We start from the raw sequence: 26,591 nt of genomic DNA, 5'->3' as shown, positions 1-26,591 counted from the left end.
ACTTGAGACTAAACACATTTTCTTTATTTTTTGTGTTTGTTTGTTTTATGTATTATTTGTGTGAAAAGTATTATAAACCTGCTACAGTATAGTACTATACAGGCAATTGCATTCATTGGCTACTTAGGCTAACTTTGTTGGCTTACAATCAAATTCGACTTACGAACGTGCTCTCCGATCAGAATTTGCTCATATGTAGGGGACTTACTGTGTTGTTGAGTGACTATTCCACTTGGAGAGAACCGTTTCAGGAATAGTGCTTCCTGAGGAGCTAGACAGCTGGGGTCTGAGGGGTGGGGTTGACAGGGTGGGGGCAGTGAGGACAGAGGGGATGGGGTGGCACAGGATAGAACTGGACACATCCACGGTCCTGCCCACAGCAGTCCAGCCTGCTTGTGCCTCCTCCCTCCAGAAGACATCAGAACTCTCCATCCACAGCCAGGATCATGGCATATATTGTAGCAGAACTTCAAGAGCCCCCAGGTTTGACAACTGGCTTTCAGTCCAAACTGTCTAAAGGAGCCAATTCTAGAAATATCTGCCTGCAGCTGGAGTTTTGAAGGGCTTTAGGCAGTAGCAAACCACTGAAAGAGGTGGTTGAAAAAAGTGTATTTTCTTATAGGGAACGTTGAGGGAACATTTTAGGATCTTAAAACAGCAATGGGACAGCCCAGAGGAGATCAGGTTGGGCCAAGAAATACAGACAAGAAAAAGAGAAGAACTGGGAATCAGGGGAAGGTAGACTGATGGAGGACAGGAAACATTCCTTGCCAAGGAAGAAGTGAACTGTGACCTGGTAACAGAACCTGTTAGAAAAAAAATCTTTCATGTTTCTTGTAGGTATTTACACTTTCATTTATCCTGTAGTGAAAAGCATACACCACACTCCCATAATTCAGAAGCTAAAAATGGAAGATAAAAATCAATTCAACAGCAGGATTTTTTTTGGTTTGCTTTCATGAAATGTAAACTTCGATAGCATCCTTATTTCAGGAATGTAAAGCATACAGGGGAAAGGGTGTGTGCTGGAATCAAAGAAACACAAGAGTTTTCTTTGCATAGTTCAGGTTCAGGAATGCTCTATTAAAAGTTCTGCTATTTCAAAATATTCCAAATTTAAAAATACATGACTTGCTTTTTCCTCTCCTGAGCATTATAACAAAGACCCTCATGTCCAGACTGGACAAAAACAGGTAAGCAGAAGTTCTTACAGAATCTCTTTTTTTTTTCAAGGCCTAGTCATGTCCGGGATTTTGTCTAATTAGAAGGGACAATAGTGATTTTCATTGGAACTCTTCATGCAGGCGCCAGGAAGCTGAATTGTGGAAGGAGCTCGGGGCCATGGAGCCTGATTCCTGCCTGGTGTGTGTGTCTCCTGGTCAAGGGTATCCAGGAAAAGGCGTCATGGGCCCTGGGTGACTGCACTTCTGGCAGGAACCTTTAATTATCACAGCATTGGAAGGCTCATCACAGAAGCGGGGCCTTCAGCACTGGACATGTGTTTCCTGGGATTTAAATACTAACAGTCACACTCGGGGTTTCCTTGGTGGCTCAGAGAGTAAAGAATCTGCCTGCAGTGCAGGAGACCTGGGTTGGATCCCTGGGTTGGGAAGATCCCCTAGAGAAGGGAATGGTTACCCATTCCAGTATTCTTGCCTGCTCAATCCCATGGACAGAGGAGCCTGGTGGGCTATAGTCCATGGAGTCACACAGAGTCAGACATGACTGAGCGACTAAGCACATAGCACACACACACGTGCATGGTCACAGATGGGGCTGTTTCCATGTAGGAGGTTATGTGTTCCCACAGTAGAGTTGAAAACTGAAGTAAAATTGACTGAATAAAGTGGTTGAGGCTGGCCTGAATTGCTGCCTTAGCTGCAGGACACAGCGTGATATTCTGTGCCCTGGTGATGGTCCCCAAGGATCAACAGCTCGCCTGGAGCTCCACGGCTGCCCACGACTAGAGATGTAACGGATGGGCTTGACCCTCGTGAAAGAAGAGGAATGGTATCAGAGAGCTTGGCATTGTGGGAAAATGGTACTCAGGACTTTGTGAAAAAAATTCTGTGCTCAACACTAATCCCTGCTTTTGAAGTATGCTTTAGATACAGAGGTTATCCTCAGAGGTGGCAGGGTGTAAAGTTTTTAGGAAGGATGAGTAGTTTGTTTTTGTTTCATCGCTAAGTCGTGTCCGACTCTTTGTGACCCTGTTGACTACAGCACGCCTGGCTTCCCTGTCCCTCGCCATCTCCTGGAGTTTGCTCAAACTTATGTCCATTGAGTCAGTGACGCCATCCAACCATCTTATCCCCTGTCGCCCCCTTCTCCCTCTGCCTTCAATCTTTCCCAGCATCAGGGTCTTTTCCAATGAGTTGGCTCTTTGCATCAGGTTTCCAAAGTCTTGGACCTTCAGCTTCAGCATCAGTCCTTCCAATGCATATTCAGGGTTGATTTCCTTTAGGATTGACTGGTTTGACCAAATATCATTATTAACATGCTTCTTGTTAATTAATGATCAAAGGCTATTGGTGAACAAATGAAACAAAAATCAGAGCCACTTCAATCCTAACTTATCTGTGAATTCACAGTCTTTCAACTGAGCATTTACAGCTCATCCAGGCCCATTTGCAGATGTTCTTTGACCACGTTTCTGCTGAGATTTTTCTATAGTAGGTTCGCCTTGGGTGCAAGAGAAAATTCAGGAAATTTTCTAAAAATCAACCCACTAAGAGCATCAGAACAACCAGAGTGTATCTGTCCTGAAATATAATTTTTATATTTAATTTGTAAGCCCTGGAATTCTCCTTGCAGGGAGAAGTTTGCCCAGTCCATGTCCACCTTCGTCGACCCAGTAGTGAGCAAGGCTGGGAGGACTCCCACTCTTCCCTGTTTAGTAGGAGAAGGTGTGTGAACACAGGGGACAGGGCCAGTTTCCATCCTCTTCAAAGAGGATGTTGATCACATCCTCTTCCTTCGGGTCATAATGGGGACGGGCTGTTTCAGGAAATGGGGCTCCTCCTTGCAGGAGCTCAGGACACAATTTCACAGCCAGGCACATACACTGTGGCCCCTTCCTGTGGATCTTGCCAGAAACCCTCTGGACCTGTGAATAGGCAGACCTTGCTGGGCCTTTTGTGTGTTGAAAGGGTTAAGTCAGGATTGATCTTTTTTTATGGTCCAAAGATGATAAACAATCTGCGTCCAGTGTGTATGAAGGGGGATCCATTCCCCACACCACAGCAAGAGAAGTTGCTCCAAGTACTTATTGGCCATTTGTGTGTCTTTTTTGGAGAAATGCCTATTTGTTTCTTCTGCCTTTTAAAAAATTGAATTGCTTGTTTGCTATTGAATTATAGGAGCTCTTTATATATTTTGGCTACTCATCCCTTATGGGATATTTGATCTGCAAATATTATTTCATATTGTTAAAGTTGCCTTTTCATTTTGTTGATTATTTCTTTAGCTGTGCAGAAGCTTTTTAGTTTAAGTTAGTCCTAATTATTTTTGTTTTTGTTCCATGTGCTTTGGGTGTCATATCCAAAAAATTATTGTTTTCTAACATTATTTATTGAAAAGACTAATAAAATACATGCATAGGCCAATGGAACAGAACTGAAAAAGCAGAAATAAACCTTTGCCTATACAGCCAATTAATATTTGACAAGGGAGTCAAGAAAACTTTAGGGGAAAATACAGTTTTTTCAATAAGTGGTGTTGGGAAAATGGAATAACCACAGGCAGAAGAATAAAACCAGACTTCTATTCTTATACCACTTACAAAAATCAACTTAAATGGATTACAGACTTGAGCCTCAAGTGAAACTGTAAAATTCCTGGGGGGGGGAGCTCCTTGACATTGGTCTTGGCAAGGTTTATTTGGATATGATACCTAATTTATAGACAAATAAAACAGAAATAAAAATGGCAATGACGGACATTCTCTACTCGTAAAAGCCCTGACCTAAGGAACTCTCATTTTGCCCCCTTTCACTCCCTTACATCATTCTTAGCAGAGAAACACATGGGTTTTCCAACTAATTGTACCTTTTTTGATTACTTTGGAATTACTTAAGACATGACAAATAGCTTCCATGCTAGGATAGGTGATGAAAAAGTCATAGTGGTGATGTCACTGTTACTTATTTGGGGGCCCCAGTAGAATGTTCAGCATTTGTCAGAATACCAGACAATGCAGCCTCTTACCACAGGGGCTTCCAGGCCTGTACCATGGCTGATGCGCCCATGACATAGGGTAAAATGAACCAGAGGTGCAGCAAAAACGCTCGCTTCCTCACTCTGCGTTTCCCACTCCTCTGTATCCTATTACTGGTTCAGTAGAGACTCTTGATACCAAATCCGTGGGCAATCCTGTAGGTTCTCTTGGGGTATCTGCCCAGCTCATCACTAGTGTATTGACCCTCTGCTAACATCGTTTCCACAGCTTGTGTTTTATTCATTATAACCTCTCACCCAAGTCATGGTCCACTGCACTCCACGTGGACTTTCACTCAGCTCCTCCAACCGAAGGTCTGTTCTGGGAGTTCTGGGCTGGACTCAGGCTCCCCCTCAATCTGGGTGATGGTGGATGGAGGAACAGGGATCACAGCCTCAGGCCCACCAAGGTCTCTAGATCACAGAGAGTGAGTGAGATGCCCAGAGCGAAGGGTCCTGCCAGTCCTGCCTCTGGACTGGATCCTTTATTAGATGTGGGCCTTGGGTTGTGAGACAAACATCTGCCCTTTTGACTTTTGAGCTCCTTTCAGGTGGTTGTTCCTTGAAAACTGAAAGTCTGGGCTCGCTCACTCCCACTGGGGTTTTGGGATAGAGAGAGACATTTATAGTTGGTCTTTTCCCCAGTTCCTGGGCCAAGAGCTCTAAAAACTCTAGGAATTTTCTAAATGATGGGGGTGGGGATGTGAGGGATATCTTATGTTATTCCTAATAAGCCCCTTTCAACCCCATCTGAGTTATTCTAGTGAGGTTGCTCCTGGTGGGTCCCACAAAGGCTTCAGGATGGGGGCTGGTTGTCAGAGGAAGCAGACAGTAATTAGAGGGTTGGAATTCTCAGCTCCACCCCCAACCTTCTGGGAAGAGAGGGAGGCAGGGGATTGAGTCAGTGGCCAGTGGCCAGTGGCCAGTGATTTCATCAAATATGCCTCTCTAATGAACCTCCATAAAGACCCTACGTGGGAGGGCTCAGAGAGCTTCTGTTTGGTGAAAGCACCAGTGTGCACCCCCAACTCCACAGCTCCTGTGTTGGGGACCTTCTGGACCTTACTCGATGTACCTCTTCATCTGACTGTTTATTTGTGTACTTTATAATATCCTCTATAGCAACCTGATAGCAGTTAAGTAGAGCACCTCCCTAGGTTCTCTGAGTTCTAGCCAATTATCAAAACTGAAGAGGGGGATCTGGGAACCCCTGACTTGTAGCCATGAAGAACAGAGGTGTTGGTAAGCTGGGGACCCACTGCTTGTGTTCGGCCTCTGGACTTAGGGAGCAGTCCTGTGGGGCTGCGTCCTCCATCTGTAGGGTCTGTGTCAACTCCACTGTCAGAATCGAGCTAAATTGTAGGGCCCCTAGTTGGTGTCTGCAGAGAGTTAGGAAACTGGTGTAGGAAACCCAGCCATCAGGTGTCAGAAGTGTTGTGAGTAGAGAGATGGTTTTCCTTTACCCATTGCCTCCTAAGCTGTACTTCCTATGGGAGAACATGAGTTTGCTGACTCTAGCCCCTGACCCAGTAGCATCTTTGGGTGGGCCTCAGCCATAGAGCTGCCTGCCGTGGATCCCCTGGGACAGCTGCCTGGTCGTCACCAGCCAGTCCAACCTTCCTGCTAACAAATGCCAAGAGCAGGCCAGGAAGGCAGCAGTCTATCCATGTGGCCCAGCAGCTTGGACGAATTACCATATGTGTAGTAATTGACAAGAACCTGAGCCCTCGAGGCCACGGACACATTTTGGATTCTGTGTGTTCAGACAAGACCAGGAGCTACAGCCCTGAGCCCACTGGGGGTTTGCGGGTCCTCTGTAACATGACTTAGAGCTCACAGTACCCCCCAGGGTGACCCCACCCCTTCCCATCCTTAGCTTGGTTATCATTTGGGTCACTGAGGCTGACAGAGACAGAGAATGGGCAGGACTCTAGACCCCACAATCCTCAGTTGTTTTTTTATAACTCTTCAATTTTTTTAATTTTAAAAATTTTGGCTGTGCTAGGTCTTCATTGCAGCACAGGGCTTCTCTTGTTGCGGTGCACAAACTTATGTGCCCTGCGGCATGTGGGATCTTAGCTCCCTAACCAGGTATCAATCTCGCATCCCTCGCATTAGAAGGTGGAGTCTTAACCACTGGACCACCAGCAAAGTCCCCTCAAGCCACTCTGTATTTGCTCATTCAGCGCATATTTTACTATGTTCCCACTCTGAGCTTGGTATCCTTGGGCCCTGGGGACACAGCAGAGAACAAGATAGGAGAAACTCTTGCTCCCATGAAGTTTCCCCTGTAGTGGGAGCAAATATTAATACTGCTGCTACTTACATGGGACTTCCCAAGTGTCTCAGTGGTAAAGAATCCACCTGCCGATACAGGAGATATGTGTTCAATCCCTGGGTTGGGAATATCCCCTGGAGAAGGAAATGGCAACCCACTCCAGTATTCTTGCCTGGTAAATCCCATGGACAGAGGAGCCCAGAGGGCTACAGTCCATGGGATCACAGAGTTGGACACGACTGAGTGACTGAGTACTCACACATGCTACTTACATGTGACGTGAAGGACACTCGTCTAAACTGGGCTGGAAGGTGTGCTGGGAGAAGTGGAAGGCGTTGGTGAAGGAGTGAAGCTAGGACAGAGCACCTAAGACCTGTAGGATTAAGCTGGATCAAGAAGTTTGTATAGGGTTTGTACAGGGTGGGTGGCTCCCACACATTCAGCCACCCACCCAGGGCCCCCCAGAGTGGGTTTGGAGACTTGGGATCCAGCTTCAACACAGCTTTGCACTTTTCAGCCTTGAACTAGGCCAGAGAGAGCTGCAAGGTTCTGGAAGCTCTGGAGTAGAACACATGCTCTCAGCAGGTTGGATTTTGAACCTTAAAATGTTCTTTCAGTTTTCTCAAAATTCAGGATGTGATTCTGAAAATGAACAACTGGTCTCACATAGGAGTCAGCACAGCAGGAACCTCCGAGAGCCCCTCTTCTGGGCCAGCTTCTAGGTCCTAAAGTTGCTGTCCTGCTCCCACCACGCCCCTCCCACAAGGAGCCGTGGCCACCATTCTCTCATGACCGTGGCTTCCTGCCTCGACAGACCCAGCTATTTCCTACCCTGGGGCCTTTGCACCTGCTGTCCGCTTCCTCGAGAATAGCCCCCACCCTCCTCCTCGCTTCCCTGATGACCCCTCCAATTGCCTGGCTTCAGGCTCTGTGGACCAAGCAGGAGAGGCCTTCTCTGATCTTCTGATCGAAAGCGGCCTCTGCACCCCTCCTGTCACATATCTTCCTCTCTGTCCGCTTCTTTTATTGTGTGTGCTCATCACGGTTTCCAATGATCTTCCTCATTAGCTTATCTACCTTCGTGTTTTAATATTTTTTTTTTTCTCCTCCACTTGGATGCCAGCTTCAGAGAGTATGGATCTTACCTGCTGGGCTCCTCTGTGCACCCAGCCCCCAGCACACAGTGCCTAGTGAGGGCGGTGAGGCATCACACTTGTTGGATGAATGAGTGAGCCCACACCTTGATGAATGACGGTGAGAGAGGCAGCAAGGGAAGGAGAAGGAACAGGTGAGTCAAGCCGGCTCTGCCCATCTCCTGGCTGTGGTTCTGACCTCTGGGAACTTCGAAGCTGGTGGAAGGAGATACTGACAGACAGCTTTCCTAAGCTGATAGGACTGAGCCGGGGGGCCGTGGGCACCAAGGAGGAGCTCAAACTGCTTGTGTCAGATCTGAGGCCATCCCCAATGTCAGATGATTCCATCGTCATTGTGGAAAGATATTTTAAAGAGACATTTTTGGCAACTACTTAATTATTGTGGATGTGGATAAAACAGTCAAAATATACACTCGAAATATTATATTCAGTAATTGCATTACAGATGCACATTTAAAGTCCCATATTATTTAAAACATGAATGCCCATTGTTCATGAAATAATTTAAAAAATTTTAAATTTGAAACAAATATAGATTCGCAGGATGGTGCAAAGATGTACACACTCCCATCACCTCCTGATAGTGATGCTTAAGCAGCTGCAGAGAAAAGCCATCCCAGGAACCTGATGGTGGTACCATGCATAGAGCTTATTCAGGTTTCACCGGTTTCACCTGCACTCCTGTGTGTGTGTCTGTGTGTGCAGATTTATCACATGTAACCTCCTCATGGGACCATCATCGCATCAGGACACTCACTTCTGCTCCCACCAGCAGGCCCTCTGGCCACACCGTGTATAAGCACACCCTCGTCCCTAAGCCCTGGCAGCCACCAGTCTGCTCTCCATCTCTATACTCTGCTCTTACACAAGTGTCCCACAGGTGGACACTGGCGGCACATAAGCTCGGAGATTGACTGCTTTTGCTACATGTAATTTCCTTGTGACCCATCAGGCTGTGTGGACATCACTGGTCTGTTTCTTTATTGCTGAGCCGTTCTCCCTGGCATGCATGTCCCACAGTCTATTTACCTGTCCTGTCAAAGAAATAATTGGGTAATTTTTAGTTTGGAGCTATCATTTTTATTTTAATATTTCTTTAATGTGGGCCATTTTTAAAGTCTTTATTGAGTTTGTCACTATATTGCTTTGTTTTATGTTCTGGTTTTTTGAACTCGAGCCATGTGGCATCTTAGCTCCCCAACCAAGAACGGAACCTGCACTCGCTGCATTAGAAAGTGAAGTCATAACCACTGGGCAGCAGGAAAGTCCCTGGAGCTATTATCATTTGTGTACAAGTTCCTCTGTGAATAGTTTTTCATTTCTCTGGAAGACAGGTCCAAGAGCACAATTTCTGGGTCTTACGGTAATTTCACTTGTAGCTTCAAAATGAATGTGAAATGACCTTTCCAAGTCTTCACAAATATTACTGACATTAGATGAAGGTAACATCGTCCTCACCTTCTCCACCATGTTACCACTACTTGTAGTGTTTTTGTAAAGCTACCTTCAAAGCATGTGCCGTGGTGTTGGATACTAATGGTCCTACACTCACAATTTTGACATGGCCCCCGATTTTCTTTTCTTCCTTTTAGAAAATTCTCCTCTGCTGATCCCAGATGGCCTTGATGGAGTCACTTCAGGTTAGTATGCCTTAATCAAAGAATACTTTGCTTTTTAAAATAAAGTAATTGAGAGTCTGTCGTGTTAAGGACTTGATCCTTGCTTAAACATAGGGTACCTCTCTGCTTTATGAGGGGTGATTCAGATGCACGGAATAATTCCAGGATGGCATACAGAAGGCAATGACCCCTGAATTCACAGTACAGATAGCAAAAATGTTGCCAACTCCCTCAGGAGTGAGGACCCAGGACGGGTGAGTGCTGATGACAGGGAAAGGAAGGGGGAGGTCCTGGGAGACAGAGAACCATCCTACAAAAGGGGAAAGTACTTGGATGCCCAGCAAAGCCATTTGCTGCCAATTCCAGGGTCTCTTTGTGAGCTATGACCATCTGAGGCCACGTACAATTTCAATTACATGATTTTCCAAATGCTGCAGGCATTTTGGATGCTGCTTGTACAGATTCCAAGCCTCTGCCTAACTTTCATTTAATTGAATCCTTTGGTCCATTAGACAGTGGTATTCACTCTCAGGTAATGAGATTTAATGGGATGAGTTTTGGATAGTATTTACTGTTGAGTGCAGCAATTTTGTTTAAAGAGTGTTTAAGAGTAAAGGAAATGGCTTCATCATTCAGAATTTATAAGCAATTATTCCCTCTGGATACAACCATTATGGTGAACATGGGACAGTGATGCGTGCTTTGAAAATCCACATGCTATGAAGCCTTGCTAGGATCGTTCAACAAACCCTAAAGCCATCATTCCCCCAGAGTCTATGGGCCGTGAGGCTCTGATCCAATGACAGGTTGGCCCTTGGAGTAATTTCCTGCCTGTCACTAATTTCAGAAGCTTCTCACCCATGATACTTCAAATATTCTTCTAATCTGTTCTCTCTTTCTTCTTCTGGTATTCCAATCACACATGTAACAGTTCGGTGTGGGAATTTCCCCTGAAGTACCTCAAGTTCGGGGCTTTCCTACTGGCTCAGTGGTTAAAAAAAAAAAAAAATCGGCCTGCCATGCAGTAGACACAGGTTTGATCCCTGGGTTGGGAAGATCCCCTGGAGAAGGAAATGGCAACCCACTCCAGTATTCTTGCCTGGGAAATCCCATGGTCAGAGGAGGCTGGCAGTCTACAGTCCATGAGGTCACAAAAGAGTCAGACACGACTTAAGGACTAAACAACAAATTTTCAAGTTCATTGATTCTCTCCTCAGTCACATCTAGTCTACAGAGGTGCGCATCAAAATCAGTCTTCATTCTGTTACCTCATTTGTGATTTCCAGCATTTTTCTTAGATTCTCTCTGAGTTTTCATCTCTCTGCTTACTTTTCCCATCTGTCCTTTCAAGTTGTTTATTCTTTCCATTGGAGCCCTCAACAAATTAATCATAGTTATTTTAAATTCTCTGGTTTGATCATTTCAAATTTGATGCCATGTGTGATGCCATACTTACTTTCTCTCTTTAGACTGTTTCTTCTTGACTTTCAGCATGCCTTGTAATTTTCTATTGAATGAGAGATATAATGCATCGGCTAGTAAAGACTGAGTTAAAAGGCTTTTCATATGAAATTTTAATGTTTCGTGTAGCTGTGGACGTCTTTGGCCTTAAATTAATTGAATGTCCCTGTTTCTCTCTTTTGTCTTTGGGTTTCTCTAAGAGCTTGTTTTAAATAGAATCTGAACCAAATAGAATAGCTCTTCAGGTGATCTTGCTGGGGAGGTGTAAACTGTGGGAGGTGGGGATTAGGTCTCAGCCTTTTAGTGGGTCTGTGCCTCTGGGTTATGACTTCATAAGGGTTTCTCTTTTTTTACTGGAGTATAATTGCTTTACAAGACTGTGTTAATTTCTGCTGTACAATGAAGTGAACCAACCACATGTGTGCATATATCCCCTCCCTCCCCTCCCCCATCCACCCCTCTGTCGTCACAGAGCCCTGAGCTGAGCTCCCTGTGTTACACAGCAGCTTCCCACTAGCTGTCTATTCTACACATGGCATATAGGTCAGTGCTACTCTCCCAGTTGGTTTTTCTCCCTTAAGTGAGACAAGAGAGGTAGCAGGGGGTGGAGGTGGGTAATTTCCCTTTCCCCAGATCAGATAAAGCTCTCATAAAGCTCTTTTCTGTTGAGTTGGTCTTTGTTATGGAAAAGGCTCTGGTCTATTTCAACTTGGTCACTCTTTTCCTGCTCCCTGCTAGAAAGAAGGTTTTTTGTTTCTCTCTGTCTTTAAGAGTCGGGTGGGGTTCCTAGAGGTAAAAACCATGAAACTATGGGGTCCCCTCACTCAGATTGCCGCCCCCAGAGGCTTCACACTCTCACACTGGTCCACGGTCAGGTTTCCGCAGTTCACGCAAATTACCATTTAAATGTTCCCACCAGTTTACAGCTCCAGCAGCTCGGCTCCAGGCAGGCACACCCCTCTGTGACCCTCCTGGTGAGACGCCCCTCTGCTTGTGCTTGTCCCTCCAGATTTGAGGTGGCAGGTGTACCCGGTGACCGTGGTTCTCTGGTGGGCCTGGGAAACGTCAGTGCTTTTCTTTAGTTCTTTTGTCTTCTTTTCCAGTTTTGGACACACAGTGCGACACGTGGGATCTTAGTTCCCTGAGCAGGGATGGGACACAGGGCCTCTGTATTGGACCACCAGGGAAGTCCCTGTCAGTGCTTTTCTTAGTTCAGGTTATTTTCTTGTTGTAAGCATTGGAGTCACAGCTCCCAAGCTCTACACGTCGGGGCTGAAACCACAAGTCTTTCTCTTGTGTTTTGCTTGGAAGGGAACTACTTCTCTCTCGTGGTCACTGCACCTAAGGCCGAGTCTCCGCGTGAGACGAGGTGTCTATGTTTATGAAACTAGCTGAACTGTTAAGACGAGCATCGCTTGAAATGACACAATCCCCCAGGCTCCTGACCTCCTGTTAGGGCCCCTCTGGCATCTGGTTGTGTTTGGGTCTCTGGGTCTCATCTCAGAGTCACCACAGAATCCATCCAAACCTCCAGGGGATGGTCAGGGGCTGATCTCATCTCCCTGATCTGCAGGCATGTGCCAGGAGAGGAGGTCCCTGGTTCCCACTAGACATCTGTGCCCTCCTTGGAGCCAGGTCTGTGCCCTGTGCTTCTCCTTCTTCTAGGTACTGGTGGAGGGGAGAGAAAAGGAGTACCAGGAGGAGAGGGGTGGTGGGAAGGGGCAGGAGGAAACTGAGGAGGGAGCTGGAGAGTCAGAGGGTACCCCGTGTGCGACGGAAATGCTGGGGGATGCGAGCCTGATGGAGAAAGGAAGCATATTCTGACTGGCTGTGTGTCTCACTCCTCAGAAGCCCAGGGATGCTGCTGCTGTCAGCAGGTTTCTTGGGGAGTTAGCCTTCAAATGTAAGAATGTGGTGATTGTAGTGTTAATCGCTCAGTCGTGTCCAGCTCTTTGTGATTCCATGGACTCCAGCCTGCCTGGCTCCTTTGTCCATGGAATTCTCTAGATTACCAGAGTGGGTAGCTAGTCCCTTCTCCCGGGGATCCTCCTGACCCAGGGGTCGAACCTGGGTCTCCTGTATTGCAGGCAGATTCTTTGCCATCTGAGCTACCAGAGGCTGCTGCAAATAAACTGTCAGGCACAGTGTCCTTAGTTCCACCAAGAACCGTCCGTAGGTGGACATTCCCCTTCAGTCTATGTCTGAACACCGACGTGAACTGGAAGGAATTTCAGTGGAAGGTGGGATCATAAAACAGACCACATCTTGTATTAAAAAGGCAGTGTTTTCCACTTCTGGGTAATCATAGCAAGAAATGGCTCTTTGTCCAAAATCCCTTCTGTGGGTCCACTGGTGGTTTAGTAAATAGAGATCGCACTGGGGTTTATATTAGAAAACCCACTTTCCATCATTTTATGAAGGTTTGGAAAAGTCGGTGATCATGTTGCCATGAAAATAAGACATATTATCCTCTGGGTAATGGGCCAGTTTGAAGTCTCCGGGCATCCTCCATTAAAAACAGAGTTCTGGCCCTTTTGGGTGTGGCTTCTGACTTCCATAAATTGCTTATTTGATATTTAAAGATTATTTCTCTCAGGAGACTTGGTACTTTAGTTGAGCATTATCAAAGAAATGAATCTCCCTGTTTATAGTGTGTTCCCTGCTCTCAGGTTAGTGTGTGTGTGTCTTCTCAAAAACAAGTCCTACAGAGACCCAGAAATGACTTTCCAGTCACTGGACAAAGAGAAAAGGAAAAACAGCCCCCGGTCTGCATTCTGAATGGGTAAAGTGTTGAGTTTAAACAAAATCCTGCTGATTCTCAGAGCGCAGCCCCTAGGGAAGGGTCAAGTCAAAATAAACGCCAGTTTTATCAACACCAAGAACATCTGGTGTTAAGATGTTCTTAAGAATCCCACCCATAAAGACACAAATCACTCAGTCAAGTAAAATTTTGAGCTGCTTCCATCTTGATTTTATAATCTTAATATAATGGTCATTATTCGCTCATGCTTTAAGCTCTGTTGGGCTCTGCAGTGATGGAGAAATGCATGTTTATTTCTTAGGGAAGCCAAATTACGGGTCTTTGCTTATCTCTTTCAAAACTGAAAATATCTTTTTGTCATTAAAAGCTGAAGAATGAAGTCTTAGGTGTATGTGACTTAAAGCTAGAAATAGCCAGTCAGCTGATGATAAGGCGACAGGACACATGAGAAGAGATGGCTGGACTCGTCCCTGAAGCTGGACCACAACTGCTGTGGGCCTTTTATCACCAAACCCAGTGCTAAGCTGCCTTTAGAAAGAGAAGTGCTTCTGGTTTATGTGTGGATAAATAGCAGCAAGCAATAAACCCAAAGCTAATATGACATAGACATAATTTGCAAAGTATTGATTGGCATTTTTGCTTTCAGGTAGACTCCTAAATGTGTGGGTATGCTAAGTTGCTTCAGTCCTGTCTGACTCTTTGCAACCCTATGGACTATAGCCTACGGGGGTCCTCTGTTCATAGGATTCTTCAGGCAAGAATACTGGAGTGGGTTGCACGCCCTCCTCCAGGGATCTTCCCAACTCAGGGATCAAACCCATGTCTCCTGAGTTTCCTGCATTGGCAGACGGGTTCTTTACCACCAGCCCACGTGGGAAGTGACATTGGTCTATTTATACTGAGTTTATCAGAGATATATTTCCAAAATCTGAAGCTTCAGAAAGACAAATTGTAGCTCAGAAGGGTGTTCTCAGCTTTCTTTCTACTGTAGAATCATTTTGAAATTCCCAAAGCTGGTAAGAGAATACAGCGCAGCTAATCCTTCCAAAAGATACACTTGTAGTCATAGAATTGTGAGAAACTTCTTTGTCAGAGATTCCTTTGTCACAGATTTCAGGAGAAAATGTTTTTAGATCAAGTCATAGGTTTTCCTTGAGTTTTTGGATACAGGAAAAAGAAAAAAAAAAGAGAAAATGCATTTATTACAAGGAAATATTGCACTAAGCTCAACAAGTAAGATACTGAGTGATCTAACAGAATGTATAGGCTCCCCTGGGGGCTGGCTGGTAAACAATCCACCTGCTAACGTAGGAGATTTGGGTTCTGTCCCTTGGTCACGAGGATCCCCTGAACCCACTCAAGTATTCTTGCTTGGGAAATCCCATGGACAGAGGATCCTGGTAGGTCGCAAACAGTCGGACACAACTTAATAACTAAACAGCTACAGCCACAAATGGAGCATATAGTTTTAAGATATGAACTATAAAGTGACATTTTGAGCCTTTAAAATTATGAACTTTCCATCTTTATAGCAAGCCTGATGTACTTACCCTGCCTTCTCCCTCTGACCTTTTTATTTTTTAAGCTTTCTAATACTCAGTAAATCCTTCTCTTTTTTTCTGTCTATTTTCTTCTAACATCAACTTACACTTTTGTTTTAAGTAGTAAGAAACAAATCATTTTCTTCAGCTCTTCTTTATCTTTTTTCTATTTTTATTGAAAAATCACATGACAGTGGGTTTGTTTCTTCCACAGTTGTTGAAAAACCATAAAACAAAATGAAACAGATAAGTAGGTCTGTTCACAGCCAAGCCCAGCTGGGTCTTTTCAGCAGACATGAATCCAAACGTGCCTATTCCTGTGGTCAGACTTGTTGTCTGAGACAAACTTGTTTTTATGAAGGTCATGACCCATTTTAACTTCTTTTATTAGGGTAAAACGAAGAAGGACTCTACTGGATACTAGGCAGAGGGTGTCAAGTTCATTATCTCATTTCTCATAATGCATTAAGACAGGCATTCATCCCCGGATTTATAAATTTAGTGATAGAGCTCAGAAATCACAAACAAGCCTGACATCCAATAGCCCAGAATGGTGGTTACTTGTACTGTAGCATTAAATTTGAAGATGGATGCAGTTCACATCTTGTAAATATTCTTTTGTCATAATTGTGGTGCTTTCTCCCTAGAAGCCATTATAAAATGGAAGTTGTTAATAAGGTTCTAGCAGCTGTGAGCACTTATCCCCCACCGTGGGAGACAGGGACCCCCACAGGCAGGGCCAGGCTTTGTTTGGTTGTTTTTCAAAGTCATAAGGAGAAAAGAGGGACTCGTTAAGATATTAAAACATGCAGGGGTTATCGGCATGTAGTGGGTCACTCGGGCTAGAAATGAGATGCAATTTGGAGAGAGAAGAGGAGAAAGTGCTGGATTCTTCACTGATCTTGTACACGTCACAATCATGCAAATGTCTTAGTTTAACACACACCTATATACCCTGAAATCTCTTGTTTAATAAATATTTCCCAACAGACATTATCTAGTATCCACTAAATGTTAGGGTCCGCCTCCAAGGTTAATGTATATAGAAGGAAGACTGTTTAGTCATTGGCTTACATCTCTCAGAGTGCAGATCACAGGTCCCATGGGTTCTCTTCCAATGCCAACATAGCCCACCATCCAAATAGTCTCTGTCTAAATCTAATCCCCATATCTCTCCTGCCTCCATGAAAGGAACAGCTGGTCACCATCTGTCCAGTAAGATGTTCTTGTTGGAAGATGTGGTTTACTTCCCAAGGCTAAATTACCCCAGCGCCTTTGACCTCCCACCTAAGTCTAACTTTAGACTGTCTAAGGATCTACATGCAACTTGCGGAGCAAAGCGCCAGGAGCTGACCCTTGACCCTCATCTTGCCCATGTGAACAGGGCTGGCAGTGGGACCAATAAAAATGGTTAAAACCATGAGACCACGTCTTTCCAGCTCATCGCAGGCAAAGTTACCTTTCAGACAGCCACCAGCATTTATGGAGTGCTCTGGGAGTCAATGAAGCACTGGATTTCCCATCAGAACTTTTTGAAGACTTTCTCCTGGAAAGCCCCAGGTGTGAGTGGCTTATGTAGATACTCTTATAAACAAACAAACAAAAAACAGTTCTTCCAAGTCAGTTCCTTATTCTTTTTTATTTAGGCATATTATAAACATTTGAGCCACAGCATTTAGTAAGTCATTCAGCTGTGTCTCTGTGATAGCGTATCTTCCTGCATTTTATTACACATTAGAAAGTGGTCATCTGTGCTCAGCAGGCTGTAGGTGTGTTTTGTAAAGAGCTGAGGTAGAAAGAATGCCCACCGGGCTGATGGCCAGGTCTGACTCTGGCGGCACTTTATCTGACAGTGCATCCCAGTAACCTCTGCAGACACTGACGTTGACAGTCTTTCATCCTTGTCTCTCTTCAGACCATGTATTTATTGGTGGTCACAAATCCTCCTGTAACAGTCATCGCCTGGACTTCCTTCTCTTCCCATTATTTAAACTTATCCCTTTTTCAGGGTCTGGACCATCTCTTTGACTGCGAAGAGGAATCTAGGGCCTGGACCCTCCCTAACTGCCTAGCAGCTGAGGCATGAAAGTTCTGATGGAAGGGTCCAAATGACAGTTTGCAAACCCAGGGTGACATAGAGCCACAGCCTATGGAAGTGCTTGCTGGCAACTACTTATTGAACGATGGATGAGCAACAAGCTTTCTAGCAATTTTCTAATAAGAGACAGTTTTTTGCACTATGCTGTCTCCATAAGACGTTGGAGGAGGCTGTCTTGAACTGGCCTGTCTCTCCCCTGACTGCCCCAGGCCCCTTTGCCCCAACTCTTCTCCATCGGTGGTGTCATGCTGGGCATACAGGAGAGTCATAACTGCATTGCCGGAAAAATAGAAAAGAGTGTCTGAGTGTCTACAATCAGCAGACACAGAGCTGCGTCAAGACCCAAGGGCACGGAGCGTCCTTCTGCCGGCCAGCTGGTCTATGCTTACCCTTCAGGAAACACCTCTCTTTAGGAAGTTTATACAGACCATCCCCCTCTCACATTTGCTTCCATGCTCTCCCACTGGACTGATCATTCTTCATACACATGCTCACAAAAGCGCATGTCCTTACTGTCGTCTTAAGTAAAGTCACAGACTTCTGTCCCTTATGTTGAGAACTTGCCTTTCCCTGGACCTGCTCTGGGACCAGCACACCAGTCCTTAACACAGCAAGGTCCAGAGGCTCTGGAGTGCCCACCCATATGGGCTGAGGTTTAACGAGCGAAAGCTCGTTAAATCCCTCTGAGGGATTGCAGAGGGCTCCCCTCATGCCAAACCCAATGCCTTTAGATCCTCCTCAGGCCCACCCATTTTTATTTATTTATTTTCGAGTTTTTATTGGAGTATGCTTGCTTTACAATATTGTATTAGTTTCTACTGTACAGTAAAGTAAATCAGTTGTATGTAAACGTATATCCCCTCTTTTTTGTATTCCCTACCCTTCTCGCTTAGGTCACTACAGAGCACTGAGTAGAGTTCCCTGCAGGTTCTCATTAGTTATCTGTTTTATGAATAGTATCAATAGAGTCTATATGTCAATCCCAGGCTCCCAGTTCACCCCACTTCCATCTCCCCCTTGGGGTCTGTATGTTTGTTCTTTGTGTCTCTATTTCTGCTTTGCAAATAGGTTCATCTGTATTTTTCTAGATTCTGCACATAAGCGACATTACATGATATTTGCTTTCCTTTCTTCACTCTGTCTCTAGGTCCATCCACGTCTCTGCAAATGGCACAATTTCATTCCTTTTATAGGCCCACACATAGTTAATGCCCCAGACGGGTTTCTTCCTGAAGCCTTCCTAGACAACCACAGATAGCAGGGCCTTCTTCTGCCCTCTGCTTCCAGAGCAGATGGAAAGTGGCTTCTGCTTGGTGTCTGCTCAGAGTCTGAGGCCACCTCCTAGCTTGGTGGGAGGCAGAGTGGGGTTGATCGGAGACTTGGCTGGCCTGGCTGGGGAGAGCAAGGACACTAGGTGCCCAGAAGCCCACATGACCACCCCACCTCCCTGTGTCTGAAGGCTGAGTTCCCGGGTGAGGACCTGCACAGAAACACTTCCAGGGTCCACAGGAGAGGGGAGCGGCCTGGGAGGGGACTGCAGTGGCACTGTGTGCCCGGTGGCCTGGCCAGTCCAGTCCATGAGAACATGTGCAGGACACACAGCGTGGATGGGGGTTGTGTGGTATGGATTTGAGGTGAGGGGGTGGTCAGGGCAGAAGGGGATGAAAAACCAGTGAGCTCACGCTGGGCTCCGGCTGATCCCAGATCACAGGCTATCAAGCACGGCTATGAGTCAGGCTCATATTTTTATCCACTCGCTTCTTTCCCAGCCCCCTCAAGGCAATGCAAACCAGATTTGTGTACAATCCCTTGATCTCTGGGAAGCTGTGTTATTTTTAATGAATGGCCCTGTGGAGTTTGAGGACCCTCAGAGCTCCCCGTGGGGCTGGGGGTCCTGAGGCGCACACATCACTTCCAACCCAGGGTCCCTGAGGCTGCCAGTGTGGTAGTGCCCGAGGCCTGATATTTTCCACGTGGAAAAACACATCCTTAATGATTACTTAGAATGTTCTCCGTTGCAGAGCCGACCGCTGGGCTCCAGGACTGCTCTTGCTGGTGACTCAGGCAGCCTCACCAAGGGGCAGAGGAGAGAACAAGAAAACAGTTGGCTGGGAAGGTCGGGAGTGGGGGCAGCTGCTCTACGTTAACGAAAATGAATTAGCGGTGCTGTGGGCCTGCCAAGGGTATGGTCCTATTCCTCTATCAAAACAGAGCCAGCGTCTGGAGATTTAGATAAGATGCCTGCCAAATAGGGCAGCTTTAGGGGGCTGAGAGAGTCCAGATTTGCCTATGACGCAAGCTTAAAACCAGCCTGCCCAGACTGAAGACATGCTGTAAGACTGAGAGCTGTCTTGTAGAATGTCCAGGCCATGGGGTGCACGTGAGGTGGGGAGCTGTCCATGTCCAAGGGGCTGCACACCTGGGAGCTCCTTTTATCCTGATACATTATTGGGATAATGGATGAAATCTGGAAAAGAGTGTATATTAGATAATAGGTTTATTCTGTTGCCCATCAGAGAGGTAGTGGTGTAGTGCGCTAGTCATTCAGTCGTGTTGCGACCCCATGGACTGTAGCCCACCAGGCTCCTCTGTCCATGGGGTTCTCCAGGTAAGAATACTAGAGTGGATAGCCATTCCCTTCTCCAGGGGGATCTTCCCTATGCAAGGATTGAACCTGGGTCTCCAATGTTGCAGGCAGATTCTTTACCATCTGAGCCACCAGGGAAACCCCTTCCAAAACCCCCAATGGATGCCTGAAACCAAGGATAGTAGTGAACCCTTAATCTACTATGTTTCTCTTCTCTGTGCATCCCTATGAAAAACTTTGATTTATAAATTAGCCACAGTAAGAGATCAACAACCGTAACTAATAAAACAATTAGCACAACATGTTGTCACAAAAGGTATTGAATGTGGCGTCTGTCAAGCAAAATATTTCACTGTACAAATTAAACGCCTTTTTTTTTCTTAAGTACTTATCAGGCTCCATGGCCATAGGCTGCTGCAGTTTGAGGTATGACAGCTACACTTGCTTGAATTTCCTTTTCTTTCTTCACAATTTCACAGACAGAAGATTTGTTCTTACTGTAAATTTTAGCAACCTTGGGCTATGATTTTTTTTGACCCTTTCCTTATTAAGTTGAAAACTTTCACTTTTCAGGAAGCACTTGACTGCTTGTCTTTGGCATATTTGACTTGCTGGCATCAGTATTTCTGTGCTTTGGGGCCATTATTAAGTAAAATGAGGTCACTTGGAGACAAGCACAGCAACACCTTGATCTGATCATTAAGTGTCTACTAAGTGACTGAGGGGCAGGACATGTGGGACAAAGGGGTGACTCATGTCCCTGGTGAGACAGAGTCAACAGCACGAGATTTCATCAGGCTACTCAGAGAGGCGTGCAATTCACAACTCACGAACTGTTCACTTCTGGAATTTTCCATGTAATATTTTTAGACTGCGGTTGACCTTGGGTAACTACAGCCACAAAAAGTGACCACAGATAAGGGTCAGGGGGATGACTGTAGAGGTCTTAATTTGCTGATTCTGATAATTTTTGAAATTTTGCATGAGAAACTTCTTGTTTTTAGGGGACACACAGAGAAGTATTTAGGGATAAAGAGGATGAAGGAGAAGAAGAGAGCAAAGATGGTAACCATCCCACCCATGTTCACACCTGGGTTTCTGGGTGAAAGACATCAGGAATTCTCTGTATTCTTATGGCAACTTTTCTGCAATCCTGAAACAGCCTCGATTTTTTTTTTTTTTTTTTGGTGAGAAAAAATTTTATTTATGAAAATCTTGAGCAGTACAAAACTCAGAAGCTCCACTCAGGTGCAACAACATCAAATTTTTAAAAAACAAATGTTTAACAAAATGTTTAGGTGTCTAGACCCTCACTTTTTACCTGACTTCCACTTTTAGTTCCATCTTTACGCCTTCCCAGAAAGATGTAGACACTCACATAATTAATGTGCACAGAGCCATTTACACGGGAGAGCCTCCTGCCTGAACCTCAGGGCTGGTCCCTGAATCCTGCATCTTCCTGTCATTTCCACGCTGGTCCTGCTACCCCTCCCCCACACCAGCATCTCTCTGCCCCCCACGGGGGGAGCCTCCTTTTCTGGAGGACTGCTGGGCGGGGTCTGCCCCTTGAGAGAGCGGGCTCATCTGCAGCGAGTGGTCCATGGGAGGGCGGGGGTGGTAAGGATGAGATGGGGCAGCCTGCCTGCCGGGTCATGGGATGGAGGCCCCAGGGGGCTGCGGGCAGGAGCAAAAGGACGAGCTCTGTAGGGTATCTCGAGGTCCCAGCCTCGGGGAGCGGCCCTGCCTGCAGGGACACACTCAGTCCCAGTGAATTTCATTTTCTCACGTGTATTACCACCATGCTGCCATTCTCTGTCACTCCCAGCGAGCTCCTAGGCCAGGACCTATCTTTGGCGGCTCACAGACCGCCTGGCAGACCTCCCCAGCCCCAGATTTGCAGAAACATCCTCTCAGACCACCAATTCTGACGTGCCCTCTGACGGCCTGAGGGCCCTGCCTTAGGCCCACCCCACAGTTGGCATGTCCCCAGGCCCTGCCAGTGTGTCCCCCTGGGGAGCCTTCTGAATTCCTGTGTAAACTGGATGCAGTGGGTAGCTGTTGGGATACCTGGTGAGCATGGGCTGAGGAACACTTGAACCCCCTGCTATAGCCTGTGACTCAGAGAAGCTGACGGGATCTCATACTTTGGGATTTGGGAAGCATCTCCCAAGCTACCAGGTTGCCCAGGCTGCTGGCTTGGGGCTGGAACCACAAATGGTGGATGGACTCATGCCGAAGGGAACATTCTGACCTCGAGCGGTCTGTGAGACCAAGCCCGCATCATCCACACGACTGGGTCTCACGCTCCTTTCCCCTCCAACCAGACAAGGGTTGGTCCAGGCTGGGAAATACCTGCGAAGATGCCCAGCCTTGGAGTGTCTGCAAATCCCCCACTCTCTTCCTGCTTCTGCTGAATGTTGATCAAGGAGCCCGGCTTCTCCTGGGATGGGGACAGCCCAGGCTCTACAGGCGTGGGGCCTGTGTGTCCCAGCAGACGAAGAATTTTCCATGATCTTCCCATTAGGTGATTCAGAGTCCCCATGAAAAGCTCATGTGTGTTTAGAGTGTTGTTCAAAGTAGACCTTTATAACGTGCCACATGCTTAAGAGCCTTGCTTTGGCTTTTGTTCCTTTTTAAATGCATTTGGAGCCTTGTGGCATGGGAGCTGCCAAAGCCTTGAACACCCTCTGCAATACTCTGAGATGTCCATGTGTGTGTGAGTATGTGTGTGTACATGTGTGTGCACACAGGCACACACCTTCCCCCTCCCCCCGCTGCCCCACACACAGTCAGGCTTCCTTGGTTCACTGCTAAGTTGCTTCAGTCGTGTCCTGCTCTTTGCAACCACATGGACTGTAGCCTGCTGGGCTCCTCTGTTCATGGGATTCTCCAGGCAAGAATACTGAAGAGGGTTGACATGTCCTCCTCCAGGGGATCTTCCCCAACCCAAGGATCAAACTTGCATCTCTTTCTTTTCCTGCATCAGCAGGTGGGTTCTTTACCACTAGCACTACCTGGGAAGCCCTTGGTTCACTGCAGGGTCTTCTTACTCTTTCACTAAAACATAAAACAACAGTAAGTGTTCCTCTTATGGCTTCACTTATTTAGTTCAGAGGCTTCTGGGGAGAGAAGGTTCGTGCCATTCTCTGTGGGACACAAAGCCAAGTCCAAGGCATTTTTAAGAGCAGGAACGTTGAGATGGCCTTCAGGCAAATGCTCACCTCTCAGCACCACAAGGGACACATTAGACCATGAAGCACAGGTCCACCGTCATCCCACAAGCCATTTCTCTGCCATGCAAGGCAGACACCTAGGCAAAGGACAGAGAGTTTTACAAGAATATTGGTGGCAACTTCTGGGCTCCAGGCCTGCCTGTTGCCCCAGGAGGAGGCAGGAGATAGCCAGAGAGCCCTCCAGGACCTGGGGGCTGGGGCAGGGAGCTCTGGGTCTGATTCAGGGTCTCCCTCCAGGAGAGACAGAGGAAGGAATGTGATCAGCAGGGATTTCTGGCTGTCTACAGAGCCACCCACCCTCAGCAACCTGCAGAGGTGACAGGGCAGGGGCCGGGGGCATCACCAGGACCCCACAGGCAGGAGATTGAGCTGAGGCTTGAGGATGACTATGGCCTCGAAGGTCAACATGGACCTGTAAGGCCAAAGAAGCTCACTGAAGGAGGAAAATAGTGGATAACAAAAGCCAACCATAACCCTGCTCCGGTGATAGCAATTATTAGCATATCATGTATTCCCTTCCTATTTACTTGTGTCTGTAGCTACACAAATGCCGTGGTGTACTTCTTTTCTCAAGCTTGAAATGATACCAATTCCTAGATTCTAATCTCGCTTTTCCCTTAACATTCTAATAAGTATTTTCCCATGACTAGATGAAGATTTCTCATCAGAGCTGAATTCTGATCCAAAGAGCCATGGGGGGAAATGTTTGGCTTCTGTGAATGGTTTCAATACAAAGCCTTTGTTCCAGGCCCCTCTCTGTGTCGAGGATGTCACTGGATTCCATCCCTGTGTGAGAAGTTTCAGTGAGGGGGGGAAAATGGGCTCTGGGGGCTGGGGGGACAGTCCGGAACCCCATCCTTTCCCACCACTTTCTGGCTCAGTGACCAAGTCAGTTGGCATTGCTGGCTTCTGCAGCTTCCCCCATGAGGGATGATCAGATGTCATCTCCCTGACCAGTGGCTGGTTATCTCACCTGCTCTCGGAATGCTCCACACTCACTCACTTCCTCACCCCAAGGACATCCATAAAGATAGTGGCCTGTCCCAGGGAGGGCGTGGGGTTGGCGTGGAGGACAGACTTAGTCCTGGCCTCCAGGATACTCTTCTTGCAAAAGGCATGATCCTTTAGGTCTCCTCCGTATACAGGGAGAGGTGAAAAGAAGACACGATCTGTAATCCCTAATATTAGATGTGACCCAGCCTAGTCCTCTCTCATCAGAGGGAGAGTTCAGCCTATGCTCAGGGTCTTGCTGGAGACAGCCCGCTCTTGAACCTTGTGACAGGAGATAGTTTGTACACTGTGTCTATTGCTGATTGTTTTAAACCATTTTTTGCTCATTTTTTACCACCCTAGAAAGTGTTTCTCAAAGTGTGTTCTGTGAAGTGCGGTAGCATGGAAGGGTTAAAGGTCATGGTTGGAAGGGCTTCGGGAACTGAGTGAGTCGGTCCCACACTGGGTTTAGAAAATGGGGTGATTTCTCCTGCTTCAGAGGATTAATGGGCAGAACATTCCACGGAACTGTCAAGGGCAAGCTGGGGGATGTTTCATGCATCTGCTTTCCAGAATCATCTTGCAGGACAGACACAAAACACAGTTTGGGAAAGTGTTTTGGGATTGCATTGCCCTTTTACAGTTAAGCTTCTCTAATTCAAACAAAATTGCTGAAAATACCATCTGAATGACAAATTGTTTCTAAAGGAAATGATTATTATTATTAAAGAACACACAAAGTGTGTTAGAGTTGGAAAGCCAGATGGGCTTATCCGATTAATAAAATCCTTCCTAATTAGAAACGCGTTTGGTCTTTGAGGAACTAAAAGTAATTTACTGGTACCTTCAGAAGATGGGACGTGCTGTCAGCAATTACAGCTTATACTGCCTGTGTCTGAGAAGCAGTTCATCACCCAATAGTCTTTCTTTCATTCTTCCCGTTACTCACAGAGTCTCCAAACCCCAGACATTCCCCAGCCTCTCTTGCGGACAGATGTGGGCACAAGACTGTGTCCTGACAGACGGAACTGACCAGCATAGCATGTGCAAGTCCACACTGGATCCTTCGAAGGAAGCCGCCGGCCCTGTGTGTTCTCCTTCCCTCTCCACTGCCTGGAATGCAAATGAGGCAGGCGGTGCTGGGCAGCTTTTGTGGGTGGCAGAGGCACCACTCACAGGCTAGTGGAGCAAGACATTGGAAGGAGCTGGGTGCCCAGATGGCTACTTGTCTTTTATCACTTACATCTCCATCCAGTCTTAGCACATGGTTTCCCAGCTCAAGTCTGAATCTTCTGGATGCTGGTGGCTATATGTGGCCACACTATCAATTTGTGTCCAGTGGGCTGTGAGCATAAAAGGTAATTGCAAATTCCGGGCTGTGAAAAAGGGAGTTACACTTCTCCATTCTCTCCTTTCCAGCCAGGAAGACAGATGTGGTGCGGGGGCAGGGCAGGATGCATCTCCAGCCAGACACACACAGTGCTGAGTGCCTGGACCATTTAGGGACCAAAGTCATCCTACTCCATTGGGCTGCCTACCCATGTGGACTTAAACGTGCATGCGTGCATGCTCAGTCGCTCCAGTCGTGTCTGACACTTTGTGATCCTATGGACTGTAGCTCACCAGGCTCCTCTGTCCATGGGATTCTCCAGGCAAGAATCCTGGAGTGGGTTGCTGTGCCCTCCTCTAGGGGATCTTCCCAACCCAGGGATTGAACCCTCGTGTCTTGCGTCTCCTGCATTGGCAGGCAGGTACTTTACCACTAGAGACACCTGGGAAGCCCTGCTTACATGTGAAAGGGAATCAAGCTTTTCTGTTATGTAGGCTGCTCTTATTTGTTCTCTTTTAAAACAACCAGGCCGGTAACTTTTTTTGCGGGAGGGCGGGGCGTAGGCCATGCCACATGGCGTGTGGGAACTTAGGGCTGCCACCAGGGATTGAACACGTGCCCCCTGCATTGGAAGTGCGGAGTTTTAACCACTGGATCACCAGGGACCCCAGGTCTGTATCTTAATTAAGATGCCTTCCTTTAGGGGACATATGAATACCTGTGGCTGATTCATGTTGATGTATGGCAGAAACCAGCACAATATTATAAAGCCAATATCTTGCAACAAAAAAGTTTAAAAAAGAAATGCCTGCCCTTATCCTCCAGTTTAAGATTATTTTAAAGTTGTTCTCTCTGTATCCTTTGAGTCTGGCTTATGGATATTAATACACTTGCTTGAAGCGATGAAAATAAATCACCTCCCATCTCTGGGATCTTGACAGTGGTGCCATCTTCCTCTTCTTCTTTTTTACTGTCTTTTAGCACTTCAACTCAAAGCATGTATCAAACATATTTTAAAAATCTTACTCAGGCCTCCTTTGCGTGGAGCATGCATTTCAGTCAGTATAAACTGTCTCTGTAAGCACGACCTCAGTTGGATCATGTACTTCCCCTTCCTATTTGCTTTTTAGTGTTTTTTTTTTTTTTTTTTCCCCCACTAGGTCTCAGAAGAGCTTTAAAGGCTACAAACTTGAGCCAAGCACTAATGAGGGTCCATTTGAATGTTTCTTCCTCTGTTTTTCAGCCAGCTTTTCATTCTTGCTAATGAAAGCTGATGTAGTGCTTTCCTCTAATAACTGGTTCATATTCCTTGAATTCTTTTCTT

The 26,591-nt window shown here is 46.4% G+C and overlaps 1 long non-coding RNA gene across 1 annotated transcript; it reads left to right on the top strand.

The window, feature by feature from the left end:
- Nucleotides 1-6,160: 6,160 nt before the first annotated feature.
- LOC132657652 (uncharacterized) lies at nt 6,161-26,211 on the top strand. The gene is made up of 2 exons (XR_009596141.1): nt 6,161-9,287; nt 24,889-26,211. It is a non-coding gene; the product is annotated as an uncharacterized LOC132657652 (long non-coding RNA).
- Nucleotides 26,212-26,591: the final 380 nt, after the last annotated feature.

This window comes from Ovis aries, chromosome 13, assembly GCF_016772045.2.
Source record: "Ovis aries strain OAR_USU_Benz2616 breed Rambouillet chromosome 13, ARS-UI_Ramb_v3.0, whole genome shotgun sequence".
Lineage (NCBI taxonomy): Eukaryota > Metazoa > Chordata > Mammalia > Artiodactyla > Bovidae > Ovis > Ovis aries.
The sequence above is the reverse complement of the archived record's forward strand: the minus strand, read 5'-3'. Positions and strand labels throughout refer to the sequence as shown.